The 16,566-nt window shown below is 37.8% G+C and overlaps 1 long non-coding RNA gene and 1 other non-coding gene across 4 annotated transcripts in view; one reads left to right on the top strand and one right to left on the bottom strand.

Annotated features, from left to right (window-relative positions):
- Positions 1-16,566, top strand: part of LOC128931176 (uncharacterized) — a 75,514-nt gene that overhangs the window by 15,519 nt on the left and 43,429 nt on the right. The window lies entirely within an intron of this gene.
- On the bottom strand, positions 79-180 carry LOC128931180 (U6 spliceosomal RNA). The gene has a single exon (XR_008479296.2). It is a non-coding gene; the product is annotated as a U6 spliceosomal RNA (small nuclear RNA).

The raw sequence follows: 16,566 nt of genomic DNA on the forward strand, positions 1-16,566 counted from the left end.
ACATTGTTGATTAGTTCATCCCATTTTTCATATTGATCTTTTTTTTATGTTAAATAATACAGACTACTGTAATAATAAAAAAAGATGGGACGCCTCACCAATTTGCATGCCATCCTTGTGCTGGGACCATGCTAATCTTCTTGTGTTGTTCCAGTTTTAGTGTATTTGCTGCTGAAGCGAGCACTCTGTTTCTGTAAAGCTTCAAAAACAGACAAAACTAACAGATGGGAATGGAAATCAGAATAATGGTTATCTTTGGTGGTGAGGACAAGGGAGATTCTAGGTGTGCTAGTAATGTTCTGTGTCTCTATCTGGGTCATGATTTTATGGTTGTGTTCTGTTTATGAGACTCATTGAGTAGTAGACTTTGGAAGTGTGCACTTCTTTGTATGTATGTTATACCTCAGTTAAAAAGTTCTGCCTCTCACAGAAGTTTAGAGAACATAATCTGCTGAGTTTGTCTCCTTGTAGCTTTTGATGTAACTTTTCCACTACTTCGCTTCGTATATGAATACACTTAATGATAAGCCATTTAGCCTTTCTATTATGATATAAAACAAATATACAGAATAGTGCACAAATCAAATGTATAGCTTAACGAAATTTTAAAATTATTGAATTGGAGTTGTTTTGGGTGCATTATACCTGTGTCTTTGTTAGGAGGGAAGGAGTTGGTGGAGGGCTAAAAGTTTTGGAGAGGACAAAGTTTTAAGGAATCTCAGAATACCGAATCCTCATCTTGGCTCTGCCTTCACATTACTGTTTCTTTGAATAAGTCATTTAACTTATTTAGACCTCACATTTTTTTATATAAGAAGTATAATACTTAATTTTTCTTTTGAAAACTGAACTAGGTAGGTGCAATTCAGGTAAAATAATAGGAATATAGAATAGTATTACTAGATAGCTCTTTATTTAGACCATTGAATTTAGGCCATTTACCTTACAGAGCAGAATTGTGGTATACAAAGACTACATAGCTGGTGATTATTGATATCATTTATTTATATTAGGTTAATACTGAGGCTTAATTAACTATGCCAGTTATCACCCTGTGATTTATTATAATACATATATTAACTCATTTGATAGTCTACGACTATTCACAGAGGGTGGTGAAATTATTCCAATTTTACTGATGAGACAATTGAGGCAAAATTAGGTTAAATAACTTGCCTAGGTGAGTTGAGATCTTGAGCCTGTGCTTTAAAAAAAATTTTTTTTGAGAAAGGGTCTCACTCTGATCTCACCCAAGCTGGAGTGAGTGGCGTGATCTTGGCACACTGCAGCCTCTGCTTCCAAGGCTCAAATCATCCTCCTGCTTCATTCCCCCAAGTAGCTGGAACTGCAGGTGTGTGCCACCACACCCTACTAATTTTTGTTGTGTATTTTTTTTGAGACAGAGTCTCACTCTGTAGCCAGGCGCCAAGCTGGAGTGCAGTGGTACAATCTCGGCTCATTGCAACCTCTACCTCCCAGGTTCAAGCAATTCTCCTGCCTCAGCCTCCCGAGTAGCTGGGACTACAGGTGCATGCCACCACCAGCTAATTTTGGTATTTTTAGTAGAGACGGAGTTTCACCATGTTTGCCAGGATGGTCTTGATCTCTTGACCTTGTGATCCACCCGCCTCGGCCTCCCAAAGTGCTGGGATTACAGGCTTGAGCCACCGCGCCCGGCCTTTTTTGTGTATTTTGAAGAGATGGAGTTTTGCTGCATTGCCCAGACTGGTCTCAAACTGCTGGACTCAAGTGATTTCCCCGCCTTGGCCTCCAGAAATGCTGGGATTACAAGTGTGAGCCATTGTGTTCTGCCTAAGCTTGTGCTCTTTTTTGTTTATACTGCCTAGTTAAGTGAAAGCACTTAAAGACTTTTAGGCAAATGTTAAGATTTTATAATAATCTGTTAGAGAGTTTTTGCAGTAAAAATTTTGGTATTTGGACCAAAATTAGGAGAAGAGTCTCATTGTTTTGACCATCATGATTCTGGAAAAGACTGATGTCAGTATTTATTACTTGGATTTTATTCCCTTCTTAACAAAGGTTATTTTCTCCAAAAACGACATGGATGCAAGCACTAGGTAGTTTTCTTTAAAAATATGTGTGTATTTTGATCTCAAAGGATTTGTGACTAACTTACAAATGCTGTTTAATTTTTAGGCAAAATGTTAATGGAAGGGAGTTTTCAAAGTTGGAGGCAGATCGGACCAAGGCATCAGTGGTTTAAGCAACATCTCTTTGGTCTTGCTATTAGAGCAATAAAGGTTCTATCATGTATGGTTGAAAATTATTTTTGTTAAGGTATATTGAATATGGTTCTGTGAGGTTGGGAAACACTTCTAGTTGTGCAACCACCATGAGGATCAAGATATAGAGTAGTTCCTCAAAAAAGTTTCCTCATGACCCTTTCTTTTTTTTTTGAGACTGAGTTTCGCTCTTGTTACCCAGGCTGGAGTGCAATGGCGCAATCTCGGCTCACCCCAACCTCCGCCTCCTGGGTTCAGGCAATTCTCCTGCCTCAGCCTCCTGAGTAGCTGGGACTACAGGCACGCGCCACCATGCCCAGCTAATTTTTTGTATTTTTAGTAGAGATGGGGTTTCACCTTGTTGACCAGGATGGTCTCGATCTCTTGACCTCATGATCCACCTGCCTCGGCCTCCCAAAGTGCTGGGATTACAGGCTTGAGCCACCGTGCCCAGCCCCTCATGACCCTTTCTATAGTCAGCCCATCCTCATGACCCTTTCTATAGTCAGCCCATTTCTTCACCTTTACTCTCTGGCAACCACTGATCTGTATTTTCTCTGTTTTTTTTTTTTTTTTCAAAATTCCATGTAAACGAAATCATGCAGTATTTAACCTTTTTGTTTTAATTTTTATTGGTTGAATAGAAATGGGAGGTTTTGTTTGATTGCGTGTGCTTGCCTGAAGCTCCTTATCTCAAGGAATCCTCCTGCCTGGCTCAGTATGTGGCCTACTGAGACTGACATCTGTTATTTAACCTAATGTATTTTGAGATTCATCCATGTTTTTATGTATCAGTAATTACTTTTTGTTGCTTGGTGGTATTCCAGTGTATAGATATACAATAGTTGCTGTATTCATTCCCCAGTTCATTTGGTTGTTTCCCATTTTTGGTAACTATAAATAAGACTGCCATAAAAGCATTCATATGTACATACGTACACACGTGCCCATGTATTTTTTATATGGTTTTAAAAAATATGGTGCCTAGAAGTTTTTTAAAATTTTTAAATTTTTATTTATTTATTTATTTATTTGTTAATGAATGAGAGCTTCTTATGTTGCTCAGGTTGGCCTTGAACTCATAGCCTTGCCTCCTCAAGCACCAGGACAACTGGCTGGAGCCACCGTGGCTCCCCTATTTATTTATTTTTTAAAGATGGGGTTTCACCATGTTGGTCAAGCTGGTCTTGAACTCCCAACCTCTAAAGTGTTTGGATCACAGGCGTGAGCCACCACACCTGGCCGGTGCCTAGAAGTTTTATAACTTTACTACAGAACCTGAAAAAGCTGATGATTTTCACAGAACGTTGTAAATTGCTTAGTAAACTTCATCCCCAGAAAAGCCTACTCTGGAATGAGACCAATCTGTTTGTATAAATAATCTTGTAGTATAAACTATAAGTCATTAGAATTTTTTTAAATTAAAGAAGTATGCACACATACTTATTTAATGGGCAAATTTATATATAAAACTCCTTAGTGTATAATTTTATATGTTATGTTTTTAGTAGCTTTTAAATTGACAATCATTGACTTTTTTATTCCTCCAAGTAATAGAATGGTTATATAATTGGTTGTGAAATTTCATAAGTAAAATATATTAGGAAAGAATTTTAGCATTACAGAGTTCCTTTTTTTTCTTCTCTCTCCTCCCCCAAGATGGCTGGAGGTATTAATATTGATAACCAGAGTTTCATGTGAACAAGACATAAAACTTAGGTTGATTGGCTACTTGAATAAATTGTCTTCTTTGTTGTGGTAGTGAGTTTTCTTTTTGCAGCAATATGAGGCCAAGAGAAATAGATGAGACTTTTTTGCCTTAGAAAAGAGATTGCAGGCTGGATGAGGTGGCTCATGCCTGTAATCCCAGCACTTTGGGACACCGAGGAGGACAGATCACTTGAAGTCAGGAGTTCGAGGCCAGCCTGGGCAACGTGGTGAAAACCTGTCTCTACTAAAAACACGAAAATTATCTGGGTGTGATGTCATGTGCTTGTAATCCTAGCTACTTGGAAGCTGAGGCATGAGAATTACTTGAACTCAGTAGGCGGAGGGTGTAGTGAGCTGAGATTGTGCCAGTGCACTCCAGCCTGGGTGACAGAGTGAGACTTCATCTCAAAAGAAAAGAAAGAGATTGCAGACAATTTTTGCAAGTTAATTTTTTGGGGTTCCAATTCTAACCCTGAGGACTACAGAGGCCATAGGTGGTTTAACTTTTCAGAGAATGGTAGTGTTTTTTATTCTTTTTTTCTTTTTCTTTTTTGTTAGTTTTTTTTTTTTTTTTGAGGCAAGGTCTTACTCTGTCACCCAGGCTGGAGTGCAGTGGTTCAAATCATGGCTCACTGCAACCTTAAACTCCTGGGCTCAGGTAATCCTCCCAACTTAGCCTCCTGGGTATCTGGGACACTATAGGAACGTGCCACCTCACCTGGCTAATTTTTTTTTGTAGAGATGGGGTTTTGTCATGTTTCCCAGGCTGGTCTTGAACTCTTGGGCTCCAGAGATTTGCCTGCCTCAGTCTCCCAATGTGCAGGGATTAAAGGCGTGAGCTACCTCACCTAGCCATTTCTTTTGTGTAGTCTGGAATCTTAGTTTAAGCCCTCAGTTTAAATGTATTATATGATTGAGGTTCTAGGTATACAGAGGTACTAGAGCTACAGAGCTTTTTTCATTAATATACATTTCTTGTGCGGTTGAATATTCAGAAAACTGAATATTGTGTTTGGAACGAAGGGATATTGCACTTGAAATATGGTCATTTGGTAAACAGGCATCTTATTTGTAGGCTATCATTATTTTTGGCTATTTCACATTTAAATACCTGCCTGGAAATACCTGCCCAGTCTTGCCAGTAATAGGGATTGCAGGTTAACAAGTTGGTCTTGTATATGTGGCTGCCGGATATGGACAAGATCTATATCGCTCTTTCCTTTAATTATAACAGCAATGTTTGTGATCCAAGTCTAGGATTCCAGGATAGGGCTGCCAAAATTAACACCATGGGAGTATGGAGGTAGCGACTGTGGGATTAGTAATAACATTGAATTTTAATTAGCTTTATCAGTTGCACACTTAATCTGCATTGCTACCTTGTGAAGTAGGCACAGTAGGCTGTATTGTTACTCCTACTTTACAAGTAAGTAAATTGTGTTTCGTAGCTGTCAGGACCTATCTGAGGTTGCACTGCTAGTGACTAGCTGAAATAGTACTTGAGTCCACACATCAAGTTGGATGCTGTTTCCACTGCTGCAGTTTACTATGGTGAATAAGAGCTCAGGCTTGGATTTGAACTGTGGTTCTGCCAGTTACCTCTCTGTGATCTTGGGCAAGTTCTTTAACTACTCTGAGGCTTCAAATGGGGATAACAATAAAACCTCTTAGGGCTCTTGTGAGAATTCAGCAAGTGCTTATAATATTAGGTAACCAATAGTAAGCGCTCCATTTTTGCCAATTGTGGTTGTTGCTACTGTTATTACAGTAATAACACAACAGTTACACATCCTCTTTGCCCTGAGGATCTGTGTTAAGAGTTGAAAGACAATAAATGTAAGAAGCCAAAATATTCAAAGATGATAAAATAAGTAACAAGGGGAGTTTTTCTTAGCAGGAAGTTGGACAATATTGAGAGGGGTATGTTTGTGTGTGTGTCTTGGTTCTAAACAAGGAAGCAGTTAGACAATTAAGTTATAAGTATGTTAGGCAGTTGGAGCCTTAGGACAGAGTTGAGTAGGACTAGTGTTGGAGGAAAACTTTTTTTAAAAAAAATTTTTTCATATTTTAGAGATGGGGTTTCTCCATGTTGGTCAGGCTTTTCTTGAACTCCTGACCTCAGGTGATCTGCCCACCTCAGCCTCCCAAAGTGCTGGGATTACAGGTGTGAGCCACCGCACCCAGCTCTTAGGAAAACTTTTTAATCAATCATCACACATAGCATGTGGAAATTTATGTTCTAACAAGATTTAAACACACCAATGTGCTATCCTCTATTATGGTTCTTAGAGCTATTGTTACATCAGAATGGAGCGAGAAGCTTTACATTTTTCATTTTTAGTGATTATACAGAGATTAATACAAACAATCGGCATATATCTTAGTACAGTAGATCCTTGGTATATTTGGGGGATGGGTTTCAGGACCCCTATATACCAGAATCTGGGCATACTTAAGTCCCCCAGTTGCCCCTGTGGAACCTGCCTATGTGAAAAGCCAGCCCTTGGCCTGCTGTATATGTGGGTTTCACATCTTGAGAATACTTTTTCCATCCACATTTGGTTAAAAGAAATCTGCACAAGTGGACCTGTGCAGTTCAAACCCCTGTTTTTCAAAGGACAACTGTGTAAACAAAGCAGTGGTCCCTCTCCTTGAAGTTTCATAGTTGATACTTGTATCATAGTTGATACATAGTAGTTGATACTATGAAAATTTCATAGTTGATAAAATTTCATAGTCAGCTCTTGTACCATGTGTGTAAGTCTTAAGTGCGAGGGAATTCAGAAGTATAAGTTACAGGGTTATATCACTTGGTGCTTGAGTCCTTTCCTTTGGATAAGGTATTTCCTTGGTATAGGTAATGTTCTTTGAAACATTCTAAATTAAATGAAGTTGTTTTAAATTATTTATTGGGGATTATCTTGTCTTTAATAGCTGCTATGTGGAATTCTGTATTTCATGTATTCAGTGTTTTGAACTGCATCTTTTATTGTATTTTTACAGCTTTCTCCCTTTTGGATATTAAAACAATTTTAAGGGTTTTGGTGCATATTTTAAATTTGTTCACTACACACTCGCAAAAGCATATTTTAAATTATAGCAAGTTTCTTAAACCTGTTAACCTGTTATATGTTAGCGGGTATATATTCGCTCTTTTCAAAGTCATTACGTAGCCCTTTACTGACAAATGTCAACCAAGTTTCGAGCATCTGAAAGTCGAGATTCATCCGGAGCATTTGCTCAAGAAGACAGTTTTTTGTTTTGTTTTTGAGATGGGGTTCTCACTGTGTTTTCTAGGCTGGCCGTTAACTCCTTGGATCAGGCAGTCCTCCCATCTCAGCCACACAGGTAGCTGAGACTAGGTGCGATAGCGTACCACTGTGCCAAATTTATTTTTAAAGTTTATAAGAAAAACTATGTGTCTTCTAGAGACCAGTACCATGTATGAATATGTTTGTCTCGCTATTATTTATTATTTTTTATTTTGAGACAGTCTCTTTTTGTTGCCCAGGCTGGAGTGCAGTGATGCAGTCTTGGCTCCCTGCAACCTCTGCCTCCTGGATTCAAGTGATTCTCCTGCCCCAGCCTCCTTAGTAGCTGGGATTACAGGTGCCTGCCACCATGCCCAGCTAACTTGTATTTTTGGTAGAGATGGGGTTTCACCACATTGACCAGGCTGGCCCCGAACTACTGACCTCAAGTGATCCGTCTGCCTCAGCCTCCTGAAGTGCTGGGATTACAGGCATTAGCCACCATGCCTGGCCTGTCTCACTTTTTATACCCTGAAAGCATTATTTCTCTCCATTACTGTATTCAGTGCTAGGAGCTTGAGTTTTCCTACATCCCCTTCCACTTTCCCCATTCTCAACATTGTTTCCCCTTATAAAAATTAAAAATTTGACTGCTATGGTGGCTTATACCTGTAATCCCAGCACTTTGGGAGACAGAGGTGGGTGGATCACTTGAGGCCAGGATTCGAGAGCAGCCTGGCCAACGTGGTGAAACCTCATCTCTACTAAAAACACAAAAATCAGCCGGGCATGGTGGCATGTGCCTGTAATCCCAGTACTTGGGAAGCTGAGTGAGGCACGTGAATTGCTTAAACCCAGGAAGCGGAGGTTGCAGTGAGCTGAGATCGTGCCACTGCACTCCAGCCTGGCTTACAGAGACTTGGTTACAAAAAAAAAAGAAACCCTAAAAATTACAAATTTTTTTATTGATGGATTTCTCCAAAACTCTTTACTAAAGGTACTAACTGAAGAGTAGATATTTTCCCCCTTCAGTGATAGTTGATGGACCTTCAGAGATTCCTCTAGCATCTCAATCTTTCACTTCAGAGTTCTTACCTGAGACAGAAAAGTTGAGTTCTTTTTCCTCACGGGCATTAAAAATTTTTAAAGTACCCATTTGCATAAAATCCGCTCAAAGAAAATTATCGAGTGATTTTACAGGTTATTTTCGGATACTTGCATATAAGAGAATCTTTTAACCTGATAACTGCTTAACCTCTTTGTATTATTCATTCCCTCTCTTACTGAAACAAGTGAGTGGCTGCTTGGATATGTATCTATATCTTTTTTTTTGATACACACTTTGAGGGAGTCTTTTGAAGTGCAGTGTTTTGGTCACCACTCCAGCTCTACAGGAATATGGTTTCATGATAAAGCCAACAAAGAGCACACTGGCAGCAGTGCAGAAGCTGACTCACTAAGGAGTAATGATAGACACTTTGAAAGGAGTGACTGGTCTCAGGATCTCACATTTCAAAGCTTCCTGCTATGATTACATCAGTAAAAGGCAGCCAAGAAATGAAGAAGAGATCTTGCTTGTACCTCCTAGGAGTAATGGCATATAGGTAGGAAGAACTTCCATAGTTGGATGCAAGTAAGATTTTTTTTTCCTAACAACCTTGTAAAACTTGGGGGTGGGGAAGAAGTTGAGGATTCAGAATGGGAGTAACCATGGTGGGAGCTTTTCTTCTACAGACCTGGATGAGAATAGCCTTATAATGAGTGACTTAAGGGTTAACTCAAGAAGCTCAATGCCATGTCAGTTTTCTAGGGCTAAGGAAATATACATAGTAAGCACAAGTATGGTGTTCCTGTCAGACACTGTATCTACTCCTTCCTACTAGAACACACCAGAGGAAACCAAAGCAAGACCAGAATCAGTTCAGTTTTGAGGAGCAGACCTTTTGCCTACTAGCATTGCACACTTTAGGAGAAAAAAGAATGAAAGTACAGAGACTTGCTTCAGTACTCTGAAAGAGGTAGTAACTCTTGATTGTTTTGGTAGATTAGAGTGATTGTAGCTCTGTTTCTAAATTGAATTTCATAGCTATAAGTTGTTCTAGGTGGCAAATTAATCTTCTTCAGTCAGTACTACGAATTACTTTAATTGTTGGCCCTTTGCAGAAATAGCAGGAAAATGCCTTTTTCATGTTGAAGGTTATCTGAGAGATAAAACATCTACATAATCTGAAAATATTTTCCAGAGATAAGGCTAAGTGACTGTGTATACCACTGTGATAGATTGACTCATTCTGATTATTGTAGAACTTTGTATTTCTCAGTAGAAAAGTACTAAACATAATAACATTATGGAGGATTGCTTTTAGCCATTTGCTGTATTCTTTAAAGCACATTTGGGAATGAAAAGTTAGTTTCCAAAGTGCTATCATTCATTTAATACATGTTTTCTCCAGAATATGCTTCCCAAAAGTTGAGTACTTTTATTTATTTAAAAAATATGTTAGTTTTCTTTTCTTTTTTTGAGACAAGTTCTCAGCTTGTTGCCCACGCTGGAGTGCAGTGGCACAGTCATGGCTTACTGCAGCTTCAACCTTCCAGGCTCCCACATTCCTCCCAGGCTCAAGCCATCTTCCCAATTTAGCCTCCACCATGCTCAGCTGACTTTTTATTTCTTGTAGAGACTGGTTATTGCTATATTTCCCGGGCTGGTCTAAAATTCCTGGGTGCCCAGCCCACAAGAAATACGTTACTTTTTTTGAGATTTTTGTATAATTTAAGAACACAGATTATCTGCCCTACTCACCCATCCCCAAGGATATAGACCTGCTTTCATAGTACTGTGAGAAAAAAAAATAGTTTCTTAATTTGTATTGCTTTTCTGCCTTTTTGAGATTGAGTGCTTTGACTTTTCTCTTGTTTTTTTGTATTTGCTATGTATGTGTTGTTCCTACTTAATTTCTTATATGGTTTAACCTTGCATCTGTAAATTACTTACTAGCTAGCTTTATGACTTGGGCAAGTTACCTTATCTTTCTGCTTTTTAGTTTCCCTCTTTATACAATGAGAATAATAATATTACCTACTTTGTAGAGTTGTTGTAAGATTAATGACTAATAAATGGTGAAGCACTTAGAGTACTCTGTATGTATTGGCTGTTAAAATTATAAGCAAGGACCTGTACTTCTCCCCTCCATTATTTGTATCTCGTCATCTTTATAATTTTTCTCATAAACAGTAAGTCTCTAAGCACATATACAGAACTTTGTATTAAGGAATAATAAATACCACCTTGTATGTAATTCTTTATTATAAACATAAATTTGTTACCTGTTAAACCAGAGTATCATTTTGGCTCAGATTGAGCTTAAAAGAAGTTAGTAGAAAATAGGGCCTTTTCTGTGTTTTATAGGTACCCACACACCACTGAATGTAGGTCATCATTTAAATTAAATTCTGAATGTACATCCGAATCTAGTGCAGTTATGTAGAACAAAACAGCTTCTATGGGGCTACAGGTGAACAGTGTCGTTGGTAGCAAACTGATCAGTTACACTAAGGGATGGATCAGTAGTTTTGGGGGTTGCTGGTTTTTATTTAACAGTTGTTTCAGAATGATTACTCCTGAAACAAAGTAATTTAGAAATACATAGGTTAAGAAATTTCATATTCCTTTCCACTTAAACCTCTTGAGAAAAGAAGCATTCTTTCAAGGATAGTTCGTTCTGTGAGTGCCATATGAATTTTAGCCATTACTGTAGCAACTATATGATAACCAACAGTAGGAGTCTCACACTTTAGTTTCAGATTTGTGCTGTTATTGAGTAAATTTTTAGAATGAGATTGCCCTCTTTCTTGCTAAACTGTCATATGTATAAGCTTATTCAATTAACGTTTTCCCCCCCCGTTAAGACTTTTTTTTTTTTAGATGAAATCTCGCTCTGTTACCAGGCTGGAGTGCAGTGGCCTGATCTTGGCTCATTGCAACCTCTGCCTCCTGGGTTCAAGCGATTCTCTTGCTTCAGCCTCCCAAGTAGCTGGGATTACAGGCACCATTTCTGGCTAATTTTTTGTACTTTTAGTAGAGATGGTTTCACCATGGCCTCTCAGAGTGTTGGGATTACAGGCATGAGCCACCGTGCCCAGCCAAGACTTTTTTTTCTTTCTTATATTTAGCCCTGCCTAAGAAGGCCTCAAAAACTTTGGTCACCAATTCACAACTGTTAACTCTCCATGGAAATCTTTAATTAAAGGCAAAAAGGTTTGTTATGAAGAGAAACCAGAGCATGTGTGACAGGACTTTCTGTAATTGTAAGTTAGTGGTTCAGTGTTGGATTAGATTTCTTAAATTTTACATTTAGTAGGATTATTGATAATTCCTAACTTGTATCCTTAAATCATATTGTTTTGAACATGAGGGATCTACTTTCAACACTTAATTATACTTGTAAAAGGAATAGAGCATTCAGTGGATTTCTTGTTTTTGAGATTCTGGCATTTTATTCATTAAATAAAGTAAGTTAACTTATAGATAGTGGCAAATCATTACTTTTAGTTTATTAGATCCCTCGGTAGGATATTCATTTTCTGGCAGCTTAAGGGTTGAGCATGTGTACCAGGCCCAGGGAATTTTGTAACTATTCCCCTTGTACTACAGTACTGATTGGCACTACAGATTGGTAATTTGACAGTAGGCATTTTTCATAGGTATTGGTATACAAATGACAGGAGCAAATTTTCTTCTGTACTTGTGAAGCTGAGACTGTCTGCCCCAGCCCAGGCAGGAGGTCTGCCTGCAGTAGAAGAGAATGAAGCCAGAATGAGGCCAAACAAGTAAAGAGGAGCATGAGATAGAGATGGATTTTATAACACTGAGCCTTTGAGGCCCTGGTCTTGAAGTTTTTTTCTTTGTTTCTGTGCACCATCTCATTATCCTATGAGCCAACAAATTCTGATTTTTAGGCTGGGTGTTGTGGCTCACACCTGTAATCACAGCACTTTGGGAGGCTGAGGCAAGGAGGATCGCTTGAGCCCAGGAGTTGGAGACCAACGTAGGCGACATAGGGAGACTTGTGTGTACAAAAAAAAAAAAAAATTAGCCAGATGTGGAAGCACACGCCTGTAGTCTCAGATACTTGGGATGCTGACATGAGAGGATCCCTTGAGACTGGAAGGTAAAGGTTATAGTGAGCCATGATCACACTACTGTACTCTAGCCTGGGTGACAGAGTGACACTGTCTCAAAAATATATATATTAAAAAAAATTTTTTTTTAAATTAGCTTGTTTTTTTTTTAATTACAATTGAGAATTATGACCAGTGTATTTAGTGTTAGTCTATTTCTCCAGTGGGCTAAGGATTTAAAAATACTTTTGTGTGTACCTATACAACAATCTTGCATGTTCTTCACATGTATCCTAAAACCTAAAATGCAATTAAAAGAAAAAAAATACAAGCGGGATTAACCTGCCCTAAAATGTCACTTTGAAATTTCACTGCCTGTGAAAACAAGGATCACACCTATAGGCTTAAACATGGTTGGACAAAATAAACTTGTTTGGTATAAAGAAAAAAAAATACTTTGGACTTTAATCTCAGGGTAAATATTAATATACATAGGTATAGTTGGTTTGTATATGAGATAATATTCAGAATCAGTAGACTGAAAATAGTAACATATCTTCCATTTATCAATGGCTTAGAAGGAAAAGTATTTATAAGGGACATAGAATGAATCAGTATTCCTTTCCCATTATTTACACTTACACAGTGTAGAAGTTTTTCTGAAAGAGCTTATCACCATAATAAGTACAATAGCAAAGATATAAAGTCAGTACTTTCACTGATTAGGCATAACATATCCTCTTTATTGTTTTCTTACAAAGTAGCTATAATAACCATATAAAAGGATCAGAAAGGGGGAGAAACACTGGGTGGAAAGACAAACAAGGAAATGAGGTGAGGTCTGTGTAGTAAGCATTAGTGAACTTGCAGTAATTGCTTTAGGTTCCATGGATTGCCCACTTGTGCAAAATGAATTGATGGTAGATACGACAACAAGTCTTAATTTGTGTTCTTTACTCTAAGGTTAAAATTGATATGGTTAATTAGGTATTAAGAGCAGTTTCCTTGTCTTTTTGTTATTTATTTCTGTTTATGAATGAATGAATGAATGAATGAATGAATGAAGAATTGAATAACGAGGTCTTGCTTTGTCACCCAGGCTGGAGTGTTAGTGGCATGATCATAGCTCACTGCTGTCTCAAACTCCTGGGCTGAAAGGATCCTTCTGCTTTATTCTTCCAAGTAGCTGGGATTATACGTGTGTGCCACTGTGCCTGGCTAATTTTTAAATTTTTAGTAGAGACAGGGTCTTGCTATGTTGCCCAGGCTGGTCTAGAACTCCTGGGCTCAAGGGATTCTCCTGAGTCAGCCTCCCAAAGTGCTAGGATTGCAGGCATGAGCCATCAAGCCCAGCCTCGTCTTGTTTTTTAAAAAGCTGTTGTTATTATGTTGCCTTTCAAAATCTGGTTTTTTTTTTACCATCCCAGTTGCCTGGAGGTAACGAATTAGGTGAGAATGAAAGATGAGTACCTAAAAGTTTCAGAATTGGAAGTCTTTGTTTAATAGGATTAATGTGTAGGAGCTACAGGGAATATGAAGGACTTTTAGATATTCCAGCCCCAAAAGAAACTTGACCATTGGCCAAGATTGTGGTAACCTAAGTATTTGAGATGTCTGTGCTACATCATCCAACATTTGGCCTAAACTGTTTTAGCTGGCTTGCCTATGTAAATTGAAACTTCCTTAAATACTTAACTGTGAGTTAAACATAGTTCTGGAGCTCCATCAAAAGGGTCTTCATTGGGCAGGCACAGTGGCTCATACCTGTAATCTCACCATTCTTGGAGGCTGAGGTGAGAGAATTGCTTGAAGCTTGGAGTTTGAGATCAGCCTGGGCAACATTGTGAGACCCCTGTCTACCAAAAAAAAAAAAATTATCCAGCTGTGGTGGTGCTCATCTGTAGTTCCAGCTACTGAGGAAGCTGAGGTTGGAGAATTGCTTGAGCCCAGGACATCAAGGCAACAGTGAGCCATGATTGCACCACTGTACTCTATCCTGCATAAAAGCGGGACCTCCGTCTCAAAAAAAAAAAAAGAAACAAGAAAAGGAAAGAAAGGGTCTTAGTTACACAGATCTTCTTGGTCATCCCTAAAGCTTACATTCCAAGTTTATATTTACAATAAAGTGATCTATATCCCAAAACGTGTTTCTACTAGTTACTAATTTGGGGCAAGTCATTAACTTCTCAAAGCTCTACTGTAACTAAGATTTAGGAAAAATACTTGTCTTACCCAGAGCACATATGTATAGCTTTGATTTTTTTGATGCCACATGATTAAAAGAATCAGCCTTAGAGGGGTATTATTTGCACAAAATTTACCCTTTTTCTAGGATGTAATATAAATGAAATCATACAGGATGTACGATTTTGTGCCTCTCCTCTTTCATTTTAGCATAATACTTTGAGATTCATTTATGTTGTTAAAAGTTTAGTTATTTCATTTAATTGCTAAGGAGTAGTCCATTGAATGGATATTCCACAGTTCCTTTATTGACTAGTTAATGGATATTGGGGTTATTTCTAGTTTTTGGCTTTTTTTTCAGATGGAGTCTTACTCTATCACCCATGCTGGAGTGCAGTGGCATGATTTTGGCTAATTGCAATCTCTGCCTCCCAGGTTCAAGTGATTCTCCTGCCTCATCCTCCTGAGTAGCTGGGACTACAGGTGCATGCCACCATGCCTGGCTAATATTTTTGTATTTTTAGTAGAGAATGGGTTTCACCGTGTTAGCCAGGATGGTCTTGATCTCTTGATTCATCCTCTTGCCCCTGCCAAAGTGCTGGGATTACAGGCATGAGCCACCGCACCGGCCCAGTTTTTGCCTATTATGAACAAAGCTCCTCTGAATATTTTCAACATAGATCTTTGTATGGACATATATTTTTATTTCTCTTGGTTAAAAATTAAGGAGTAGAAATTACAGGATTGTAGAGTATGTCTGTTTATAGTTTTTAAAGGAACTTTCTATTTTGCATTCCTACTGGCAATGCATGAGAATTCCAGGGCTCCAAATCCTCGTTGATTTTTGTTATTGTCAGTCTTACTAACTTAAATCATCCTAGTGGGTCTGTAGTGATACATCATCATGGTTTTAGTTTGTAATTTCCAGATGATTAATGATGATTCTTTTCATGAGCCTATTTGTCATTTATATATCGTTGGTGAAGTGTCTGTTCAGATCTTTTGCTCATTAAAAATATTAGGTTGTTTATTGTTAAATTGTGAGTTATTTGTTTATTCTGTATATGAGTCCTTTATAACAGGTTTTGAAAATTACATGGTTTGCAAATACATTCTTGTAGTCTGTGGCTTTTGTTTTCATTCTTAACAGTGTTTTTTAGAGAGCACAAACTTAATTTTTATGTGGTCTTTTTTTTCTTTTGGAGTTAATGATCTTTATAGCCTGTCTAAGGAATTGTCTCTAAACCTAAGGTCACTAATATTTTCTTAAATTTTATTCTGGAAGTTTATAGCTTTGTTTGACATTTAGGTCTATGAAACACTTCAAATTAAATAATGAGGGAGGTAAATATAGGCTTGTCTTTTTGTTTATACTGTGAATATCTGAGTTTTTTTGAGAGTGCTTTTATTACAGCTCACAAAATGACATATTGTGTACTACCATTCAGTTTGAATATTTTCTTCTCTTTTAATGTCTTGTTTGGCCTATGGATTATAAAAGTGTGATGTTGAATTTCCTGTAGATATTTTATTGTTACTAATTTAATTCCATATGGTCAGAGAACATACTCTATAGGATTTCAGTCTTTTTCAGCATTTCAGAATTTAAGATTTGTGGTAAGGCATATGGTCTGTTGTGAATGTTTTGTGTCTTTGAAAAGACAAAGATTTGGTTCTACCAGTTTTGCCTCGTCTATTTTGAAGTTCTGTTTTTGGGTACATACATATTTAGGATTGTTACATCTTCTCAGTAAATTCAGTCTTTTATAATGACTGATCTCATTTTATCTTGATATTATTTGCCATCCCCTAGGCTACTTTAACATGAATATAACTGTTGTAGCTTTCTTACCATAATATTTGTGTAGTGTATTTTTTCCCATCCTTTTACTTTCAGTCAATTTGTGTATGTATTTGCAATGCTTTTCTTACAGTTAGCACATAGTTAGGTCTTGCATTTTTATTTAGGCTGACAGCCTCATTCATTCATTCATTCATTTGTTTATTTATTTAGGTAGGGTCTCGCTCTGCCGCCCAGGCTGGAATGCAGTAGCATG

The sequence above is a fragment of the Callithrix jacchus genome, chromosome 17 (genome assembly GCF_049354715.1).
Source record: "Callithrix jacchus isolate 240 chromosome 17, calJac240_pri, whole genome shotgun sequence".
Taxonomy (NCBI): domain Eukaryota; kingdom Metazoa; phylum Chordata; class Mammalia; order Primates; family Cebidae; genus Callithrix; species Callithrix jacchus.